Genomic DNA, 23,413 nt, shown 5'->3' on the forward strand with positions numbered 1-23,413 from the left:
CATCAACAACAATTAAAACGCACCTAGCTGCGATCTCAGTGTTTGAACCATCGAGCGTTTTCATTGAAGAGTAACAGAAGTTACAGGGATTTAAAAAAATAACGTTCGGCTATGTCTCTACTCTACTTACAAAGCTCCACCAGGAAACAAATGGCAGAACTCCAGTCGAATCCCGGAGCCCCCACTGTCAAATTCGGGAGGTATTCTATCCTTTTGTCCGTGGCCCGTCTATGTATATGATACATAACCGGATCACCGGCAGAATCAAGAATTAGACCATTCCTATCAAGATACACGAACGCTTCGGGAGGAATGAAGCCTGTCGTGAGAGTTTTCTCAAAATATCCATCATTTGGGTAGAACGGCTGCGAAACCCAAGGGTTCTCACCATGCGAAGCAGATCGCACTATATGATTCCGAATCAATCTGACGATAACTGTGTCGATTCTTGGCACAGCAGCAGCTGCATACATCACTTCATTAGTTACATAGTGCTCATAGTTTGACGAAGCAGTCCTATTAAGCCCCGTGCAAGCACGCAGACATTTCCTTTCAAAGATCCTTATTTTCTCCATTTGGCTAGCACTCAAATTAAACCAGATAGCACACCCGTAAGTGAGCACCGATCTAACCAAAGTAAGATAACAAATAATCTTAACCTTCTGGATAAGACGTGGAGTCTTCGAAGAGACATGAATGCCCTGCGAGCGCTTTCTAGCGCGACTTTAACGTGCTCGTTAAATTGGAGACGCTCGTCAAGGCGCACACCCAGGTATCTAACGCACTTCTTATGAGGAATGCGCTCCGAACTATCCTCGTTCGCAACAATGTGGAAATCTCTCCAATTCTTTTTCAAGTTCCTACTGGCATACGCCAAGGAATTTCGAAACAGAATCATTTCACACTTTTGCGCATTGATTTTCATCCGCCAACTGTTCGTGAAGAACTTAATATCTTTGAACATTTTCTGAAATTCAACTTGCACCTCAGTTACCCTCTTGTGTGCCGTGTAGGCTATCAGATCGTCAGCAAAGACAACCAACGACCTTTTAGGAGATTTATTAAAATCGAAAGAGTTAAGTAATTCGCCGGCAAAAACCGCAAAAAGTGTAGGCGCAGTCACTGTTCCGTGCTGTAATCCATTCAGAACATGAAATTCTCTGCGAGTAGTGAGATTTCCGTCCGTAATGACAAAGCACTTGCCATACAGCATACTACACATCATCGCTACGAGGTGACTGGGAAACTCATTCTTCAGGAGCCTGAAAATCAGTCCATCCAACCAGACGGTATCAAAGGCTTTCTCCATGTCTATAAGGTAAGCGCTTACGCACTCACCATTGTTAATCCGCCAGCAAATATCAGACGTTACCTTCGTTACTGCATGTATTGTCGAATGTCCAGATCGAAATCCGAATTGCGCGTTCGGCAATAATTCCTTCTTCTTGATATGCCCGTTCAAGGCTTTCAATACCAAAACCTCAAACACCTTGCTGATGTTAGGCAGCAAACTGATTGGGCGGTAGCTTTGAGGGCTGGATGAATCCTTCCCTCTCTTTAAAATCGGGGATACTCGGGCTTTCTTCCATTGTCCTGGAAAGAAGGAATTGTTCAATAAATTATTGAACAAAATGCAATAATTACGAATGGCAATGTCTGGTAAATGCCTCAGGACCACGGTGGGAATGCCATCCATACCGGATGATCTCTTATTGTTTAATCTTCTGAACATGGAAGTTAACTCTACACATGAGACAAAGTAATCAAGCAGATTATCACTCGGTATGAGATCAGCCTGCAACGCAGAGCTAAATTGGAGAACTGTGGTGCCGTTTAGGCTATATTTGAAATTGTGGACATCTCGTTCTACAATTTCCGAAAGTCGCGTTGGCTCTAAGTCTGTTCTAGGCCTTTAACTTCTCCCGCCACTGGAAGTTCACTTCATTGTTCAATGTTAACAGATAAGATCCCGCGCGATCTTTAGAAGTGATTTGAACTCAACCAATATGGGATGATGATAGTCCCCATATCTCCGATAGATTTTGTTGACGCGAGTGAGCAGAAGGCTTTTCACTTTTTCCAACCGTTTTATGGCTGCAGTTTCATATCCTTCCATATTATTGCGAGGTTTAATCTTAGGGACGACTTGTTCAATTGTTTCCAGCGTCAAGTTCTCCAGCTTGAGAAGATACTGAAGTATTTCCTCATTGCTCAAGTTCCTGTCACCTGGTGCAATTGTACTATCGTTTTCCCCATCAAGAGGTGGGCATTCCTCTCGATATCCCCGAATAAACCTCTCTTGGAATTTCTTCCAATTTGTTTGTTTAAAGTTCAGCCTGTGGACGCCACTGTCCATCGGCAGAAGGCGAACTCTTCGTCCATCAAACAGAACTTCAATAAGAATAGCGTTATGGTCGCTATCGTAAGGAAGGGTCTGTAGTTTCCGTTGAGGATTCCTAAAATTAAAGTTCAAGCGCGCGTCAGCAATGCACAAATCTAAATAGGAATTTGCCCTGGGCCAGGTTGGACTCTCTGACCCATATAATTCGCATTTATACTCTATCGGGTATTGCTCTATGCAAGATTTGAGGAATACCCCTCTGGGATTGTTTGTGGCGTTTAGCCACGAGGTATGCTTAGCATTCAAGTCGCCAGCTATAATATAGTAACTATGCAGCCTATTCAGTTCGAGTATCGTGAACAGAGAATGGAATTCCTCCTTGAACTTGGCTCAGTTGTTTCCCACTGCATAGACTGACAGAATGTATAAATTCCCTCCTCTAGGCAGTGAAAACAGAATACATGTGACTTCGATACACTCAAAGGTTTCAAATTCAGGCCTATTAATATGCCTGAAACGAAAATGGCGACCCACAAGTATTCCGGTACCACCTTCCCCATCACAATTTCGTCTATCGTTCCTCACGAATTCAAAATCCTTGAATGTTATCGAATGCCTCGGATTGAGGTGGGTTTCTGAAATCAAGACTATGTCAGGCTGTTGTCTGTCAACGAAATCAAGGAGCTCCGCTCTTCGATGGATTCCTACGATGGAATCCACATTAATCGCGATGATCCGGAGACCATCCAGTGGTACCGCTGGGACTGCAGACCTAGCAGCGGGCATGCTGTTTGTGTAAATATTCTGTTATGCTATTTTTGTATTGTGTACGTGTAGCGTATGCTGCATGTTTTCACACATGGTAAGTATTTTATTGAGGATGGTGTTCATCCCGCCACTTGCATCTTGTTGGGACTTCTTAGCTCCCCCTTGTCGAACTACTTCTGCAAATGGGATCCCCGAGACGATTGGTGCCGAAGGGACGGTACCGTTCAACGCCGCTGACGCCTTCGTCCTTTGGGCCGATCTCGGTGCCTGCTGCCTTGTCACCTTAACATTGCGGTATGCAGGACATCCACGGTGCGAAGCCGGATGCCCTCCGCTTCCGCAGTCGACACAGAAAGTTTTTTCCTTGCCATCTGCTTCAGTCAGCGAAGATTCGGCTGCGGTATGGTCTTTCCTGCACTTTACACATCGTAAGGTCATTTGACAGTTCACTGCCGAGTGACCATAGCGCTGGCATCTTCGACACTGGACTATTTCGCCCCTTAGCAGGCGCTCAAAACGAATGGCCTGGCAGTTAAGCGACCTGAAGCCGATCAGATCGCTTCCCCGGCTCTCCGGGCTTATCTGCACAAGGAAGTGCGGTAGGATTCGTTTTTCCAAAACGGATCTCCTCGTACTAAACCGTGGCACTGAGAGGAACTTGACCTCAGTTCCCGTCTCCCGGAGCATTTTGAGCATCTCATCGGGCTCTTCCTCCGCATCCAAGCCTTTCAAAAGGAAGGTTTGCACCTTCTCTTCCTTTGGAGTGTAGGTGAAGTGAGGAGCCTTCACTCGCTCGAGGACCTCCCGTGCTTTTTTGTAATCTGCAATTTTGTTACATTTCACTTGGGCCCTCTCGGCCCCCGTCTTTTTAATAACAAAATTCGGGAGCCCCGCGCTCCCATTAAGTAGAGTGACTAAATCTCTACCACCTAATTTATAAACATTAATGGGGGGCACCCTTTCTCCCTTTTCTTTATTTCAGGCGCTAATTGTATCCCCAGTCGGACCATTTTTTAAATTTTCACTCGTACTTGCATTATTTTTTACATTATTTAAATTTTTTCTTGAATTTTATTTTTTTTTTTCTTTAATTTTTTGGAAACATAGACCAAAAACTCACCCAATTTTCCTTCTTCACTACTGCAACTTGCCTGGCTAGCACCCTCTTCTGGGACATTACCATCGCCACCGTTGTTGCTGACTCTCGTATCGTCAGTTTTACTGTTCTCTATGTCCTCCATACGAACAGATTCGCTGACGGAAACTTGTTCACCCTCAAGGCAGCCCGGTTCCTCCATGACTGCAAAAGTAGTCGAAGAAAGCTTAACTTTTGTTCTGGCTACCTTTGGAGACGGCGGGCCCGCCTCCCCAGCCATTAGCTGCTCCGTAATCTTTCCATTTTTTTTTATCAATATTGTCATTTGTTTTTTCAAATCTTCGAGTGTCTTCGCCAGCTCGCCATTTCTTCTTTCAAGATTGGCTATCCTCACTTTGGCTACTTTCAAGTCTGAATCCTCCTCGTTGCGGACTCCACGACCGATCCGAGTGCCCCTAGGCCTTATGGTGGGGGCCGGTCTGGTCCGCCACCCGCCGGCGGCTCGCCGCTCATTCCCGCCAAGCCAAAAAAACGAATTTTTTCTCAAAAGTTTCTAAGGAAAAAGTAACTTAGATAACAAATCAAAAGTAAATTGGTACTAAGTTTTGTCGTAGACCATACCAGATGACTTCGTGTGGTACATCATCAAACGCTTTCTCACGATCCTGGAATGCAATGTAAAGATGATTCTCGCGCGTTTGAGAAGCGTGTATTGCGTCAGCAGTTGCACAGTTTTGACAAATCCAGCTTGATTCATGGTTATTTGAACGATTTCGCGAATACGATTGTCAAGAATGTGTTAAAAAATCTTCATGGTATGGGAATGTAATTGGATCGGACGGTAATTTGAACATTCTGCTGGACTACCTTTCTTTTTCCATTTTGGAACTGTAGTATTTTCTTGCTAGTCAGATGGTGTTCTACCTCGCTGAATAACCCGATTAAAGAATTCACTGAGCTGCAATGTTGGGTCCCAGCTCTTCGCTTTCCAGAGTTCAGATGCGATGTCGTCACGTCCTGTGGTTTTTCCCAATTTCATTTGTTTTATTACTTTCTCGACTTCAATTGCTTACGTCCATGGTGTTTAACGTAGGTACCTGTCGTGAGACTTAATCCTACGGTCCTCTTCAGACATGGATTGATTTTGTGACCACAATCAGAGCTCCGCTGGAGACAAGCAATAACGGTACCAGTCTATACCAAGTGCATGGCTTAGTATTCATACTGGTGGATGCAAGAATTACCTAAATTTCTACCGAACTATGGAGTACGGGGTTGATATGCAACACCACGTTGAGGCCCGAAGGTCTCTTCTCGCTTGAGCACAACCAAAACCACCATGAAACTCCCACTAGGGGGGCCAACCGCAAATAACCGAGCTGCCCTCACATACAACAGGAGTTCACCCGAAGTATGTGAGTCCAGGGGCTTTCCCGGTTCCCATGGTACCAGTATACCCCTGGTAAGGTTTCGTGACCAATTTGCCACTTCAGATGAGTCCCCGCGCCGACTCGGGTCTGATCGCCCTGATTAGGCCTTTAGAGCATTCGTCTACTGCATCACGGCCGGCAAACCAAAGTGAGTACAGCGTCTCCCGGTGCCACCACTATGGAGGTTCTCCTCGGCCACTTGGTTTTGGTTTGGCCGATGGGGTTGCCGCCCCATCTTCCTCACCGCCACCTCTGAGCACCAATTGCGCTGACAAGTGGAACTGCTCCAAATGTTGGCAATGATTGTGGAATTGGAGGATGAACAAATTCTTTCGTTGAAATCTCCCCCAAAATATTCTCGCTATCTATCCGACGGCCGGTAACCAAAGTACCATTCTTGCCATTAACGCCAGAGAAGTTTTCGTGTTTTTCGGTGTTTGTTTTCGTTGCTTCCCGGTTGGCATTCTTATAAATTTGCTCATTGGCCAGCGTTTTATTGTCGAGAAACTTCTAGTAGAATCGAGAAGTTGTCAAAAGGCATCTTTCTCGGCATCACCTGTGTTTGTGGCATGTATGCGGTCAGCAAATCATTCGAGTTCTTTAATGGCATCACGGAAACCATCTGAGATGGCATTGCCAACACCATATTGAGTGTGTGGGCTACCAAAATAGAGAAGTTTATAGCCATTTTTACCGCGTTCGCGTTCTATGTCGCAGCTTTTGGTACCAGACCATCGGGTATCTTGCAGAGCGCAGATATAAATGCGCTTTTAATGAAAGACTCTTGCGAGTTGCTCTGTCTTTCCAGTTAGGGTACCAACATTTAGCGTGCAGACACGTATTTGTTTTGCTCGGACTAACCTACTTACGTCCTGACGCAGTCCATTCTTCAAGAACCCTTGCCCATTTCTCGACAGGACGGGGCCCGTCCTGACGCAGTCCATTCTTCACGAACCCTTGCCCATTTCTCGACAGGACCGGGGCCCGTCCTGCCGCATCAACTGACGTAGACGTCCTAGCATTTTTCCGAGGCTCCGATCATCTTGTTTGTAACGACATTGCATGCATTTTCTTGGTCGGCCTGTCGCGGGACCTGTCACCAAGAGATATCAGGTAGGATTTAGCATAGTAGAATAATTCCAACTATATTTATCTATTTCCCTGATCTCAGCATTTTATTTTTGTTTTACTGAGGATAGTACAGTTGCCTCAAACCCTCCTCCTTTACCTGGGTTGGGACCAGCTTACTATGTTAATAGCATGGTGGAGTTTAAAGTCATTGTTCACATCAATGTAAATGTTATCTATAAAAGTGAGAATATTAATGAAAGATTTTGTAAGGACAATAAGCAGGAGCTAGTTTGAACATCATTAAATGAAAGGTCCATAGCTGCTTAATTCATTGGAAGACCTTATCAACCTTTTCCTGATTATCATGCTCAAATAAGCGAGTCCTTGCTTTAACAACGGCAATAATCTCCGCAAATACATTCATTGTTCAGGAGCATTAAAAAGTATTTCAATTTGCTGAATTATTGCCCATCGGCACCATTACCAGCTAATTAAACAATTATTATTGTAGTGCAGCTCCTGCAGTACGCGCTCTAAATATTGAGCTCATTGAAAACTCACGCTCACTTTCCCATTTACTCTTTACGCTAACACGAAGCAATGTTTAATGCAACGTAATGTAATTTATCGCTTTCATTCAATTACAGCGAGCATGAGTAATAACAAACACTCGCTTTCGACATAATTAACAATAATAATTGTTCGCGCAAAAAAAAAACTATTTTATATTCAGTCGGGCATTTGTAATGCAATTTGCAGCAGACTGTGTAAAGAGGATAATCCTGATATGCTTGCTTGCCGGGACTAGCCAACACGGCCCTGCACTACCATGTCGGGATGCCGGCCGTCCTATGTTCGGCCGTGTTTTATAATTAACAAAAAAAGTCGATAAATAAAATTTAATAATAAAATGTCTCATGCAGAAGTTGTACCCGACCAAACAAGTGAAGTGGTTGGGAGTGGTATTTGTGTTTTGGAGTCGAGTGTGCAGTCCGCGTTGCAAGGTCCTGAAACTATTTGGTGGAACTGAGTGTCGAATATTTTCGCATGGCCCTCTCTCAAACGGCACTTCAACTGAATTAATGAATTGCTGTGCAACATTCATCGATTTCTATATTATTTATATTGTAGTATTGGAATAAAGAAGCAATAAATTGAATGACGAGTGATTTTGTGTAAAGAACGCAAAACAAGTTTGTCCAACTTTTGAGCTTGATTTTGGAAGAGATGAAGCAATTCTGAAGTTATTAGATAGATGGATCGCTGAAGAGAAAACTTTTCGGCAGACTATACTCTTCCAATATTGAAGCGGTGACCTTTAGATACACCTACACTGTGTTAATTTGAATGTTCTCAGTAGTCGTTAAAGTTGTTAACAAAAGTTCAGAATTACGTTCAAATATGTTTCATGTGAACTTTCATTTGAGAAATGTAAGATTGGGAACTTTAGGTTGTAGTATTGTGCGTCTATTGTCTGGTGAAATTTTCTGAAGTACACCTAGATTAGTTTCATAGCACCACACACATAGCATTCGTAAAATCCGGACACATGATCATGGATCATTGGGACATTAGGAATGTATCTCCAGATTGACACCATTTACAAAGAAAATAGGGAAGTAACCACCCTTCGTTAACTTCAAAGGAGATTTTCAATCAGGCGACGGACTCAACGACCCAGTGCAATGATGCATCCATTCCTCTAGTCGTGAAAGAAGGCACACTCATGTAGAGCAATAGTAGATGAGAACCCTTGTCTCGTTATACATAAAGTATCATATGAAAGTATGTTGCAATATTATTCGTGCACTCTTCTTCTAAGTTACACCCACGTATCTACATCGTCTTGCTTCAAGGCGCGACCTGGTTTTTAAATGTTAATTGCATTCTCACAATTATGGCAGCACCTCGTCGATTAAACTTCTTCGACTTGCTCCTCTCGTCGATGTACCTCGAAGTATTATGTACTCCGCGTTCTCGGGTGTAGCTGCACATTGAGTACATCCAGGAAACTGATCCAAATCACGGGGTTGAAAATACTATCTATAAACCACGGCATACCATAAGGATTTAAGTCCAGTGCTTTCGTTTCATCCATTTCTGACTTCACGGGTTTAATTTATAGTTCCAGAGGCCCTGTTTCAGAGAAGTTCCGTCGTGGAAGCCATTTGTTGCAAAAGGCCTTCCGAACGACTTCTCAAAAGTTCCCTCGTAAAGTTAGTGCACCTCAATCGCTAAAATATCTTTCAGGATTGTGTCTGTGGTAATGCACGCTGCCTTGTCCGATTGCGACCTAAATGCACTATATAATCTGATTCTTAACTACAATTCCGTTTGCGTTTGGATAGGAACCGCATATGACGGAAAGGATTACATCACTTAAGTCACGAGCAACATGTCGCTGCCTTCTATAATGGCCATAGTCCTTGCAAATATAAGGTAGCCCGTGTTGCCTTCTGTTGACATCTTCGTATTCAAAAACTCAGGTATTGTTGTTCTTTCTGTTGTTGGGTATAAGGACGGCCTCCATTTTTCCTTTTTGTGACAGAAATTACCACTAGATTGTCTGCAAAACCAAATACGGATTGTCTATCAGAAGAGAGAAGAGAAAGAAATTCCTGCCATAGCGGTGTTTTCTGTCGATCCTTCATTCTTCTCATACCATAGTAGGCTTTTTAGTCCAATTTGGTAGCAGCGTCACCTCGTATGGATTGAATTTACTATTTTCCTCGTTTGAAGGCCTAGTCCGGTCGTAGTGAAAAGCCTTTCAAATAGCTATCTAGCGCATCAAACAATCGCTTTTCTGGTCCACTTTTTGGTTATTCGGTTATCGACTATTATGTTGAGGCCAATTTTAACTAGCGAGTTTCCATCAACGCATATTAAATGATCATATCCTAAAAGACACCTCTTTCGTAATTTTTCCATAATATATCGATCGCGAATGATATTGCGAATGTAGTCAAAGCATGTTACTACTACCGATCCAACGAAACATCTTCAACTCCATTATGACGAGGCAGCATCCACAGCCACAGTAGGCAACAGGGCGGATGATACACAAAGTAAGGACTGGCAGTTGTGGAACCACCTGTCTGAGGCGATCATTTACCTACTGGACAAGTTGCTCGAGGTTAGCTCTGTTACCACAACCATCTACATAGAGCAGTGTGAATGGCCTTGGATTTTGGATATCCCAATCGATTTCTTTTGATCTAGGATTGTAACGTAGAAAGAACGATATTTTTCATGATATTTCTCCACGAATAACTGCGCAGCGTGCAGTAAAAAGTGGTAACAAAAAAATAGTTCTCCAGTTGTTGCCGAATTTGGTTCGGTTCAAAGTATTATAATTCGAATTATCTCACGAATGCGTTCGTTAAGAATACATCCAAAAATCTTCATGAGATAACAATCGATGCCGACTGTTTTTTCCATATTGAGACAGTTACACTTTCTTGCAGTTCAGGTTTTGTTTTACTCTCTTCATAAATACAATTCAATGACTGCAATGTTGTCGCCCTCTCCCATTTCATTAGTCTGCCTCTTCAATTTCTGCAGCATTGCGAGGTGGAACTGCTCCAAATGTCAGCAGTGCTGGCGGGTAAGTAAATTCTTCATTTGAAATCTGCTTCAAGTATTTCACAACAGAAATGTTGGATGTCTTGTATGGATTGATGTCGGCTTTTGACAAGTTTTTGCAGATTTAGATCGCCAAGTGCCTAGTTTATCATCATTAATCTCTCGCCCTTTTTCAGATCTATATGCGCATCAACATGTCATAGTTTATTATATCCTCCAGAACATCCCTTCGATTAGCCTATATTTACCTAGGGAGAGCTTTTCTTGCTCAAACGTCGTTATTACCATGCAAACCATCGTCGTCACTCCATTTAAAAAGCGTTTTTGACCAACCATTTAGTCTCCTCATCGGGGACGTTATCCTCGACTACCTGGTGAAGTGTTCTTGTCTACCAGGGTGCGTAGTTAATTCCGTGAGTAACAGTTTTAACTTTGCTGTGGCATTCTGGCATTGTTTCTCCATGGAAATGATTTGCTCCTCGACTTTCATGAAAATTGACGAGACATTTTAGTTATGTCGAGTGGCTATGCCAATAATGTGTGTTTGAAGCTTTTGGCCAGGTAGATCCTTTGATTGTGACCCGAGTCCAGATTTTCTCAAATTAATTCATATGATTTTTGGTCGGGCTCAGAGTTGCTCACCTATCGTTTCTTCTGCATCAAGAAATGTTGGACTACCTTATGGAAAGAGTTCTCTAGTTTACCATCTCCCTGCCGCTGTAGAATGGGTGCTATGTATCATATACTCTCGGTGATATTCACTTTGAAAAAGGGTCTCGCACTTTTTATTCTCCAAATTGTTACCATCGATTGGCACGCCCCAACAACGAGTGCCTTTATCTCAATCTAGGACTTATCTTCTAATTGCAGAGTCAGCCCGACAATTGAAGACACTTTCTCTGTCGAAAATCCACCTAATCCGAATACTTCTATATCCGCTTTCGTTTTGCCATAGATAATATTGATGCTTTAAAATGCAATGCTATTTGTAGCAAAATGAAATCGATAAACCGGAAGCTAAACGCTTCAGGTATGAAAGGTTTTGTCTATTGCTTATGTAAGTTTGTTCAATTGGGCATTCGTCATTCGTCATTATTTTATCAGACCATTAATTTCAGTATAATACTGACATTCAAAGTCTTGAAGAAATCTGCACAAAAGTGGCAAATTTCACCTATCATAACTCTATTAGTGATAATGTATTTTTCACCAAATTTATTATTAGCATAATACTGCTCTATAGTATAACCCATATTATTGCGTATTAATCGAGAACTTTCAACTTTAAACTCAACGTGGAACTATTATATATTACTCACTGCATGCAATTCACAGGTTCCGCCTTACTACTAAATTTCGTATCAATAGGAGCAATCGTTTCTTAGATAAGTGGTATGAAAGACAGACAGACAGAAAACCGATTTTAATAAGGTTTTGTTTCGCTTCAAACCTTAAAAAGATTAGAAGCTTTCAATTTAGGCTACAGACAACTTTCATGCCTGCGTTACGTTTTAGTAAACTGCTTTCGCTTTCCTGGTTAACCAAGGAATGAACAGGAGTAGAACGCCCATCATTTGCTTTTACATTGATCACTGCTTTGGGAAATCTAGCACTGGAATGACTTAAAGGAGTAACATTTTCGGTCCGATGAGATGAATGGATGAACTTCCTTGCATAATGCACACTCAAGTTGTTCCCTACACCGGTGGAGAAGCATTATGTGTTGTATGGCATATTTCGCATTTCAGCGTAGCAACTTCGTTTTATTAAGGTTTTGTGTAGGACAAAGCCTTATTAAAATCGGTTTACTATCTGTCACAAGCACTTTTATCAGAACCGTTGTACCGATTGAGACTAAATTTGGTGGAGAGGTGGGAACTGTGAACTCCCACGCATGCAGTGAGGTCCCCATACACGCAAAAGGGGTCTGTACAATTTTTTTTTCAAACATATGTGGTACCAAATGAAGAGTCTCGTTTAGTGCTTTTCAATGCTCAGTACTGGCAATGCATTCTTTTGCGTAAATTTAATAATGGTATATTACTATAATTTTTAGTAATTAAGTGTAAAGCCACTCTTAAGTTCATCCTATAGTCATTGAGTTTTGGCATTGCATTACTACTATCAAGTTTGGTGAAAATCGCACTATTACTAACAAGGTTATAGTAGGTCAAAATTGTCACTACAGTGCAAATTCTAAGGCTATGAATGTTAGGATCACGCTAAAGTGAACATTCTGACATTATTACATACATACATTACGTGCTAGGTATAAATGGAACAAGTGTCCACTCAAATATTTTCATACAGGAAATGCACAAAACATAAAGCGTTCAACTTCCAATTTCTCGACTTGTTGTTACTGTTCAGTAACACAGTAACAGTAAATCTGTACATACACTTTATAATCCCTCATGCAAATGAAGCAAAGAAATCGTATTTTATTTTCCCTCTCAGTTTTCGTGATTTCTTCCTGTTGTCCGAACTGTGGGGCTTCTCGGTCGCTAGGAACTTCAGGAAGTCTCGCATTATCAGGTATATTACCAGGTCATGCAATGGATAACAAGAACAAACAAATGTTAATGATCATTTTCGAATATTCGAAAATTTCTATACCAGAATCGAAAAAAAATTAAATGGAGTTTAGGATTTCAGGAAATTCACAAAGTATACGATTTTGTGTTTAAAATTTTAAAAAGTATGAAAATGGTCATTAGCAGACCAATATTAAGAATACTAAAAGGTGCTGGGGACACGGTAATTGGGCTTTTTACCGGTTCGTCACCGCGGTTTACAATCGGTGTTACATTATCGTGAATTTACGACGGTTGGACGGACCGTCGTAGTGAGTCAGCAGGTTGAAGGATCTCCCGCGTCAGTTTCATAAATCGCTGATATTGAGTATCTGTATGTTGTGTCAGTGCCTTACTGCATGTGCTAAGCGAAGTTTGCGTTCAATAGGAAACAATATATACACGCGTCCTGTCTCTGTTGTATGATGGTTGTTTGCCGTAGAGAAAAAATTCTTTGAGGTAGAGAAAGAAGGGGAGACAACAAGAGAGTAAAAGGCAAAAAGGGGAGTCGGGAGTAACCGTCGGCTTAAATCATCAACTGATGGATCCCCCACAGTAGAGATACTGGGCGCTGGGTCATTGGTCCAAGGAAAACGTATTGAACCAATAGATAGGCACACCAGTATGTTCCAGGCAGAAATATATGCGCGGACAGATGTGCCTCTTTCACCTTCCAAAAGAACTATAGGGGACAGAACCCTGTGATTCAGATCAACAGACAAGCGGTGGTCAAAGCACTTAGGGCCAAACAGGTGAACTCCAAACTACTATGGAAATGCCTTGAGAGATTGAACACACTCGGCTCATACAATAAGGATACTTTGAGCTCCAGGTCGTGTTGGGTTAGAAGACAATGAAGGAGCGAACGCGCCTGTACATGAACCAGAACCTTTCTGTAGGGTCGGAAATGGGTTCATGGTCATCGCGTCGAAAATGAAGAGAACGGCTAAGGGAACTATACTGGGCGAATCTACCAGGAATGTAGCAATCTAGGTTGCTCATTGGTGGGATACGATCCCAAGCGCTTAAAAGATACTAAACTGAACTAGTCGCTGCCGACTAAAGTAGCACTTGGGGTAGCTAGGGATATCTACGACCACTATTTGCGGGTTCTGTGCGGCGAGTAATTGAAAACTCCATACATTTCCTGGGACACTGTCCGGCAATTGTACAAAGTAGATTGAGGTATTTGGGAGAATAGTTAATACCAGATGTCAAGTTAAAATACTTGGAAGTAAGGAATACGGTATATTAAAATTATTTTCAGTTATTGGCTTGCTTGACATACTATAGTTAATAGATACACTATGACCAGTAAAATGGGCACAATAGTTTTTTAGTTTTTCAAACCTGCTATGGATGCGTCCTCTGGAAAAACCAATACGACCTGCCCTAAGCACAGCGACAGTGTGAAATTCATGTAAATTCTTCGCGATGAAATCAATTGAAGAATAGTAATAATTAGTTCAAATTTCTTCACTAGATATATTCTTTTTGCGTCGTAACCAACAGAATGATACCATTTGAGTAGAAATAATGCACTTTTTCCATATGAAATGTCCTCTGAAATGTCACTTTTCAGCAACTATCCGTTCATTGAACTAAAATCAGTATTATCAAAGATAATTATCTATTTTTAAAAAATTCTTGTTTTCCCCAAAAATAATATTAATGCTCATTGCCTTGATATTCAATAAGAGAAGTGGCTCATTTAATACAAATTATCTATACTAACTGATACATTAACATCACAGCATCTTCTTGATGCTAATGACTGCATTCTTTTCGTGTATTGCCTCCTATTATTTAGCAGTAAAACACGACGCTCGCAAGATTTTTCGAAAGTAATTCAAGGGCCTATCGATAAACAAAATATTCCCATTGGTCAAAAATTGAAACTAATAGATTTTCGCATATTGCCATCATCAACTATCCTATCTCCCTTCAGAACATCCAAGAGCAATTCTTGCTTGAAATTCGGCAAGCGCCCTTTCACCTTCTCCCTGGGCGTTATCATTTCTTCTCTTATTGTCATCGACGTCGTTCGTCTTTTTCATGCTGAATTGTCATGGTCCTGGCCCCAAACACACCCATTTTCTGTCATTGCTACCATTGAACATTAGCCCCATGGCAAATAACCGTAACCGAAAATTACACCTGGAAATTCGATATCTCCAGGGTGCAATGATGACAACGAAGAGGGAGCAATTGTAACCGGGAAGTGTTATGTTTTAAATTCGTTTTTGAAATTATTTGATAGGTTGGCCGGATGTCGTAGGGTAGCAGATAGTAAAGTTGGGTTGCAAGCGGGACAGTCGATAGATGTATTTGGGGTCCTGAAACTATTAAATTTTACAACCTGAGTAGGCTTTCCCGGGGGGAAGCACATAGTATGATATCCTATATAACAACGCAGAGTTTAACGTGGGAAACCGTATTTAAACAAAATTGACAGATTAAATTATTGGCAGCGATAGTACTTTTTTCGCTAATGACTCCAAAGAAGAATCCTCAGTTGTTTGTGTTTCTGGCTTGCTTTTTTGGTTTTCACATTCTATTTTATTATTGATGCGACTCTACGTCGGCTTCATTATCTCCGTCCGTAATACTCTGGAAATTATAAATCTACAACGGCAGGACGCACACAAAGAAACACGCCAACACTCGTAACCCGAAAAGAGGCTCGAATCCGCGACATGAAAATTTGACATAACCACATGGCTACCGCGCCGGCAATCCTACATTATGAGCGAATTAAAAAGATCTGGTTGCGAATTTATGACTACAACCCAGGATACACAGGAATCAGGTTAAATGCGAAGGGTTACGCAACTGTAATCATTCCAGCTGAAGTGATGAATTAATGTAGAAAGCGAACATAAACCTTAACCTCATTTTAAATGTATTCCCTCTGGGTAGGTACACCATCATCGCAATGATTAACCTTTCTGAAATTCATATTCAAAGATTTGTATTTTGATGGAGCAAACAAATGTTAATGACCGTAGAATTTATATTACTTTGAAGTTAGACTCGCACGTGTACAGGTTATCTCTCAATGTCCTCTCACTTGCTCACCTCCTGATATATACGTACCCACAGGTTTGGACAAATCGAATTAGCAAACAGGGGGATGCGGTTTGCTAATCAGTTTACGTACAATAATATGTAGTTGCCCCCAAAGCATAATGAATCCTGCAAGATAGTTCCCAGCCACCTCAAGGCATCTGTTTTGGTTATCTCCCTCTTCGTTACCTTGAACTAATCCATTTCCATTTGCACAATAATCGTTATCTCAGACAAACAATTTTCCGTAAATCGAACTCATTAAAGTCCGACAAGAAGAAACTGCCAGGACATCAAGCGCTCTCATGGCGGATCGTAAATATGTTTCCGTTTGCATTTTTATTGTGTGGTGTAGGGGAAAGAACTATTCATTGTCCTGTATCAAATTGGAATGGTTGTAAGGAGCTTGTCATCTGCTGTTAATACTCGGAATTTACGCGTACTTGAGTTATATTTCCAGTTCGAGAAATCAAGGAAGAATTTAAATTATGGAATGGAAATCCCTAAGACCGTCTTGGAGTGAAAATACACATACTCACCCTAAAAGTCGCCGAAACTTCTGCCACATATCAATTGATAATCACTAAACCCCGTGCTCCCAAGGACCTTTTGCCACCCGCAAATTTTCCCACTACATTTCACCACCATATTTGGTCGATTCAAGTCCGTTATCTTCTGGTTGAAGCAAAACAAAAATATTTTCCCAACGACAAGCGGACAATGTTTATGGGGACGGGCTGCTTCCAATATTGCTTCTACCCCCACCATTTATTCCTGTTCCCATATATTTCTTATTTCCTATTTCCCAGGCGCATAAATCACGTTTTATTGATCACAATGTAGCAAACTGTGGTGGCGTGGAGTCCTGCCCGAAAAGATATACACGAACGTGCACACATTCACATGGAACAGGACTATGCCAAGTTAAATTCCTACGCGGAAGAAGAGCCCGACCGGCCGGCTAAACTATCCAGGAATTCTGCATAAGGACGTGAACAACGCATTCAACTGTCTCGAAGGAGGTGATAGTAGAGGAAAAACTACGTAATGAAGAGGCAACTTCCTTGCAGGCTGTGTGTAACTGGGAAGTCGTGAGGGCTCCAAACATTCATACGTGCGGATACCCTCGTCGGAAAAATATGGGAGAGTTAGTAGATAGTAAAATGTAAGAGGACGTAATTGCCCAAGGGATATTGAAGGAACATGATGGGAAATGTGAAGTGGAAATCCTCACAATGACTGTGATTCATATGGCCTCTGTCGGGAAATCGGGGAAAGTTTCAAATGGTTTGTGCATTGGCTGAGGAAAATTTCCTGAGTGGAACTAAAAGTTCTGCACAAGGGAAATATTTGGTGAAATGAAACCATTTATGAAAGGAAGCTTGAGCTAACCACATAGTTTTGCATGTTCTGCGTTTAATTAGCTTCAAATGCCAACAGTTGATCATAATAATGGTGTCAATGAGAATTGCACAGCCTCCTACCTCCGAGAAAATTACCTTTTTAATGATTATAGTGTGTTCTGTTAATATAGTATGTCGGTCAATCGTAGTATCGAAGGGATTTTTACGATATTTCTTACTACTTGTGTTTTAACTGCGTGTAGTATTAAAAATTCTGTCACTTTGTACAAGTGCCGGATATTGTCTCAAAGTATGTATGAAGGATTTATCACTCTTCGCACAGAATCTGCGGACTTTGTGTTCATCCCTAGCTTCCCCAAGTTGCAATTTTACTTGAGGTTGCAATTTAGACTGGAGGGACCTGTGACATTCCCACTACAATCCCAAGGTTCTTCTTAATAATAAAAATTCAATTGGATTAGGACCATGTGTTAGAGCTTTTCATTCAATACAGTAATGGTACACTACAGGATGTAACCCTATAGGATGAAATGTGGTCAGCATTGCGCTCGGCCGAGGTTATTTCCCTGATCTGACTCAGGTACTCATTCACAGTTGAGTCAACTGGTATCCGACATCAAATCGTGATACAAATTCCACCACCGCCAATGAGATTTGGGCCGCGACCTACCGTACGACAGCATTGTGCTTTAACCACTGGGCTATCTGGACTGGCTATCTTCTTGCTGAGGTTTAAGGTATCCTGCGAACACTTTCACTCATATTTTCCCGTAATCATACTGGACTTTATCATTCCTGGTAAGTATGGCACCCACAACAATTCCTCTTCCTTCTTTATGATCAGAAAAAGGTCGTTAATGTGGCGTTCGCCTAACCAGCTCATCCGCTGCCCGAATCCTTTCTAATCAGTTGTGGTCCTGAACACAGAATATTCAGACATTTAGTTTATTAGGGCATCTCCATTCCTTGATAGCTTTCGACTTGGATCGTAATGTGCTGCGCCCATAGTTCCATTGGAAGCTGTAGTAATCACACCTGTTGTCTCGAAATACGCTTTCTTTGGAACAGTGCCCCCTGCACTCGCTTCCTTTATTGTAAAGGATTCGTCAATATACCAGGCAATCAATAACTGATTCGAGCCGCAGGATATTGCCACGCTCTCGGAGTCGAATTCCATATCGAAATAAAACCTTATTGTCATGTTATCCCTCGTTACCGCCCAGAAATAATGCCGATCTTCTGTCAATTTAAACGGCTCTTCGCCCCGCTAATACCCCCGGGCGTTCGAAAGATTGGCCCTCTTGCGTGCATTTTTATGTGGAGATGAAGAGGAGTCAATGCAACAATGGCCTCCAGTATACCGTTGGATATGCTTTCGTGACTCCCGTGATACACACACAAGCCAGTAACTAAAGTTTGTGTAGTTCACTGACTATTGTGTTGAATTTGGTTCTATCTGCCTAGTTTACTGCCCCATTATTGACCCTTCTATTGTAGTGTATATCTTGCATAGAATTTTCCAAATTCTTGTGGCTTTCAAACATAGGTTTCGACGTGCGCATTGTGATTCTCAAATATTTGACCTGTGTTTCCTGTTTAACCTCTGTTTCAAGGAATCTAATGACTCTAATGTGATCATGCTTGCGCTTCGTAGTGAAAGGTACTATAGCAGGCATGGAAGTGTAAGATTATGCATTAGAATGTTAGCTCGAAGTCAGTTGTTTAAGATCTACTCCACTGCTTTCGGTACGCGGACTCTTATGCAAATTGGTCTTAAAAATATGGGGCGGTTAGGATCCCTTTTATCCGCTTTCAGCATGAAGGCCACTTTTGACCGCTTCTGTTCTCTTGGTATGTGTCCCAAGGTTATATTGTTTATACTACCCTTAGAAAGGACACTAAAATGATTTCTAGGCTCTAGAAAGTAGTCCGACGCCACGACTGCCTCTTAAGCTCTCCCTTCGGCTTTCAATGGAAGTTGGACTATCACGAGATCTCCAATCAGAAGCACTGAAATTATTTACTATTTGTTTGGAGGAACCCAAAATTATCTGCATTTTTCTTCCTTGCAGCCAACGAATCAATCTCTGACAAAGCCAAGGCCTCTGGGCCAGCATTATTCTAATTTCAGTTTCGGAAATCGTCTTTGTAATTACTACACCTTTCGCATAATGGAAGCTTATTTTAGCTATTTTAGTGTGGGCGATTGGCTTCATTAAAGTTAAGATCTCTTCTAGAATTTCGAAGTATCGTACTCCTCCTGCGACATGGCACTTGCCTGTGACTCATTGTCCACGTTGGGCCTTAGAAGATCCAAGTCTAGATCGTCCCACCTCTCCTCACCTTTTATGATTTCCATGATTTCTTCAGAGGTTTCGGTTATGCTTCTGAGTACTTTCTACATCTTTATTTGGCCACCTTCATTTATGGCGACTGCGAGGCTCAGAAGCTTGTCCGTTTCCATCGTTGCGGCTTTGGAAATATGTGCACCTGGTATATCACATATCCATACTTCTGCTCTCTTCTACACATTCCTGACCCATTCTGCCGTATCGTTCATACAGTCTACCAGTTTCAAGTCTGGTTGCAAAGGATACGCTGCTGATATCAAGGTTGGGACTCCATTCTTTATAAATCTGTTATCGATAACGAGTAAGTGTTTCCTCTAAAAAGGACTTATATACAATGGCCAGTCAGTCTTTTGCCATGCTAGTATAGATAACGCCCAGTCCCCTGGCTCCTGCCACCGCCTCTCGCCTACTCCAGTTTTTCTTCTTTCTGGGTTTCGGTTTCTTGGGAGCTTTCCTCTTTTCTTCGGTTCCACAGTTGAAGTCTTCCTTCAGATAGCACGAATACCATTGAATGTATGCCCCAGTAAATTCTGCTATCTTCCTGATGTCTGATATGCTAATTTCAGACGTACTTTTGCCAGTCCCTTGCATTCTGATGATATACATTTGTTGGTTGTGATCTTTGAAACAGCTCAATGTTCATTTTGGCTCAACTACGTAACTTCCCAACTTTCCCCTTCTCTGATATTATCATCTGGATATCAGTGCTGGAAAGATGTTCCTCCGTCCGATGCACCGTTCGTTTTTTATTGTTATTTTTGTTTTTATTTATTTCAATCTTCATACGGATCCCACGAAGATGATAGTGAAAGGTTCGCTATGCCGACTTGTTTAGGTCGAGATTGCCTTCTCAGAATTTCTGAAGTTCCTACATTAGCATGTGTATTAAGCCATCATTTTTTCGGTCGCCCTTTGGCTTATTTCCCATCGTGGTTAACGTCCGGGCCTAGCTACTAAGTTGCCGCTAACACGAATTATATGACTATATCATCGAAGTCGCGAGTATCCTCAAAATCTGCGTCACGATTATTGCTAGGCAGTGTTAACTGCCTTTGGTAGTCAACCAACACTCATAAGCATAGATTGTGACAAGACGAACGACCCTCCGGTAGATTTTGGATTTGAGACTCTCATGGATGCGTTGGGGACAAGTTGCGACGTGCCACTTCTTCTAAGGTGCACTGATGCGTCAAGCAATTTCATGGCGCAATTCACCATTCGCTGAGATCGCTATGTCGTTCTTACTAACAACCGCAGTGCCTGTTTCATTTCGCTCGGTTGTCAAAAGCTGTGTATTATTCCATGAGGCCACCATTTCACCTTTGAACTAGTTGCTCGAGATCATCATTGTTGTGAGACACTAAGAAAACCTCATCTACTTAGAACAGCGTGTAGGGCACTTTACGTTGGATTCACCACGTGACAATGACCAGAACAAACATTAAGAGCGGTGGCGAGAGGGCGCTTCCTTGGCAAGTATCGACAGCGACACAAAGTGGATTTGATATGTCCGCCACACTTAGAGCTTTACTCTTTGAAGCGCGATAGCGCACAATTTTAAAGATAATCTCGTAATGGATAGCAGATGAGGAAGGCTATACAGAGAGGGCCACGCTTCTCACGGAGTTTCTCCAGCGAATCGGACGGTAGTTTAAACATTCCGGCAGATAGTTTTTTTTTGGTTGTCTTCCTCCTCCTCCTCAATTAAGTGATTGAACGATTTAGCGAGCCAGAACGTTCGTTTCATGCTCTTCATTTTCTAGAGAGCAACTGCAATGCCATTAGATGCGCTTATCTTCCTTGCGGAAGATCTGAAAAAACGAGAAACGATTAAAATTTACTGAAAGTATTTCTGCTATCTGTCCATCACTGGTCGACAGAGCTTTAGTTTTGATCATCAACATAGAAGTTTTCAATATTCTTATAGGGTGTCCAGTTTATTTGTTTTGAACTATGCTGCTCAGATAATAGCAATCACTTTCTTTGGGTCGTGCTTGATATTTTTATAAATTTGCAAATATGCCACCGGTTGGGCGACGAGAAACTTATGATAGAGGCACTTTTTTTAGAGGACTTTCGTTTAAACATCTTGACTCCAAAGCCGAGTAACTCATCGAATCGGTTACCGGGTTTATGACCCTGAAGGTTGCACAAACCACTTTGTAATTCGTATTATTTGTTGTATATATTTTACAGGTCTTTAACCTGGAAATTGGCCTCACAATTAGCAATGGGTGGCATCATTTTCTCACTAAATCACCACAGTTTATTTCGCGACGTTCAGTAGGATCCCCACGGTTTTTCAGCGATGGTTTGATACGCAGGACCGTTATCAACACCTGAAGTTGAGATGTGATGATCCCGTAGGGTACGACTTTGCTGCAGTAATGCTATCCTCACTGGAGACACAATCGTTTAATAAACCATGTATGGACAAGTACAAGGTCGTATTTGTGAGTGACGAGCAAATCGGCAATACATTTGCAACCCTCATTGCCTGTATCAAAGCCTTTACCTTAGTGACATCGATTGCCGTTTGCTTTTTTGTCGACATGATAATTGACACTACCTGCAATGATGATACATTCATTGGCATACACGTTACAAGTCGAGTGGTTGCCAGATAGTGTCTTGTGGCGCGAAGCCACTAAAGGAATGGTCAGCTGTGATGGTAATGAACTTCACCAACCAGTGTAGGCGAGTTTCTAATCTATTTTTACCACATTCACCTTCTATGTCGTAATTCTTGGCACCACATCACCGGATTTTTGGCAACGCACAAAAACCGATGTATCCTTTCTGAAGCACCCGTACAAATTCCCTTGTCCTTTCTGTGAAGCATGGAGGCCCGACTTAAATGGCTCGAAATATTTTGCTTACGTATGAATATTGTCCAAGCGTCAAAAACCCTTGCTCATTTCCCGATACGACAGAGGTTCCCTCCTGGCGCACCAACTGAAATAGACACCCTAGTATTATTTTATAATGATATTATTAGATGTCATGATCTCCTTTTTGGACGGCATCCTATGCGTTTTATTTTTCGGCTTCTGGTAACATTTGTCACCAAGTTAGAGGATTTACCATAGCAGAGTAACTTCAGCTAAACGTGGTTTATCTCGATCTCTGTGAGCCTCGTTATTTATAGCGGTTGCAGATGCTTTGGCTCTCTTTTATATATAAAATGATATTACTTGCTTTTCATTTCCGTTTATGGTTCACACTGATTTCAAAGATAATATGTGACCTTACAGCTACTTGGATGCAACCACAAAAGTCATATACGTGACGAATACTGACCTAGCCAGGCTTGGTAACGTAAGGGGGCAGTCCTTTGGACATTGTCAAAATGTCACGCAAAACCTCAATAGAAAATAGGAATATCGTATAAAATTGAAATGCCAACGAGCACGTAGCTGAAAAATCACAAATTCGTCCAGGGTATCGCGATCGCGAGGGAAATCTACAAAGGACCGCATTCTCTCAATCGACGTTTCTCCTGACTCAGATATTACAGGGCACGACCTCTAGGGTTTCCACCTTTCCTTGCCATTTTCCACCTATAATAATTCAGAAGATTCCTTTGTTCAGTGTAAGCTCTGTCGGGAAACAAAGAAAGGAATAAAAAAATAGCCAACCAAAAAAAAAAATACCCACCTAATTAGGTACTATGATAGCACTGAGGAAGGAGGCACGTGGTCTCCGAAACGATTGTATGCGGGAAAAAATAAAAATATTTACAGGATAAGGAAAAAACCTAGTTCTTTTTTC

The 23,413-nt window shown here is 41.8% G+C and overlaps 1 protein-coding gene across 16 annotated transcripts in view; it reads left to right on the forward strand.

Annotated features, from left to right (window-relative positions):
• LOC119653637 (uncharacterized protein CG43867) overlaps positions 1-23,413 on the forward strand; it is a 466,832-nt gene that overhangs the window by 306,415 nt on the left and 137,004 nt on the right. The window lies entirely within an intron of this gene.

Source organism: Hermetia illucens, chromosome 4, assembly GCF_905115235.1.
Source record: "Hermetia illucens chromosome 4, iHerIll2.2.curated.20191125, whole genome shotgun sequence".
Taxonomy (NCBI): domain Eukaryota; kingdom Metazoa; phylum Arthropoda; class Insecta; order Diptera; family Stratiomyidae; genus Hermetia; species Hermetia illucens.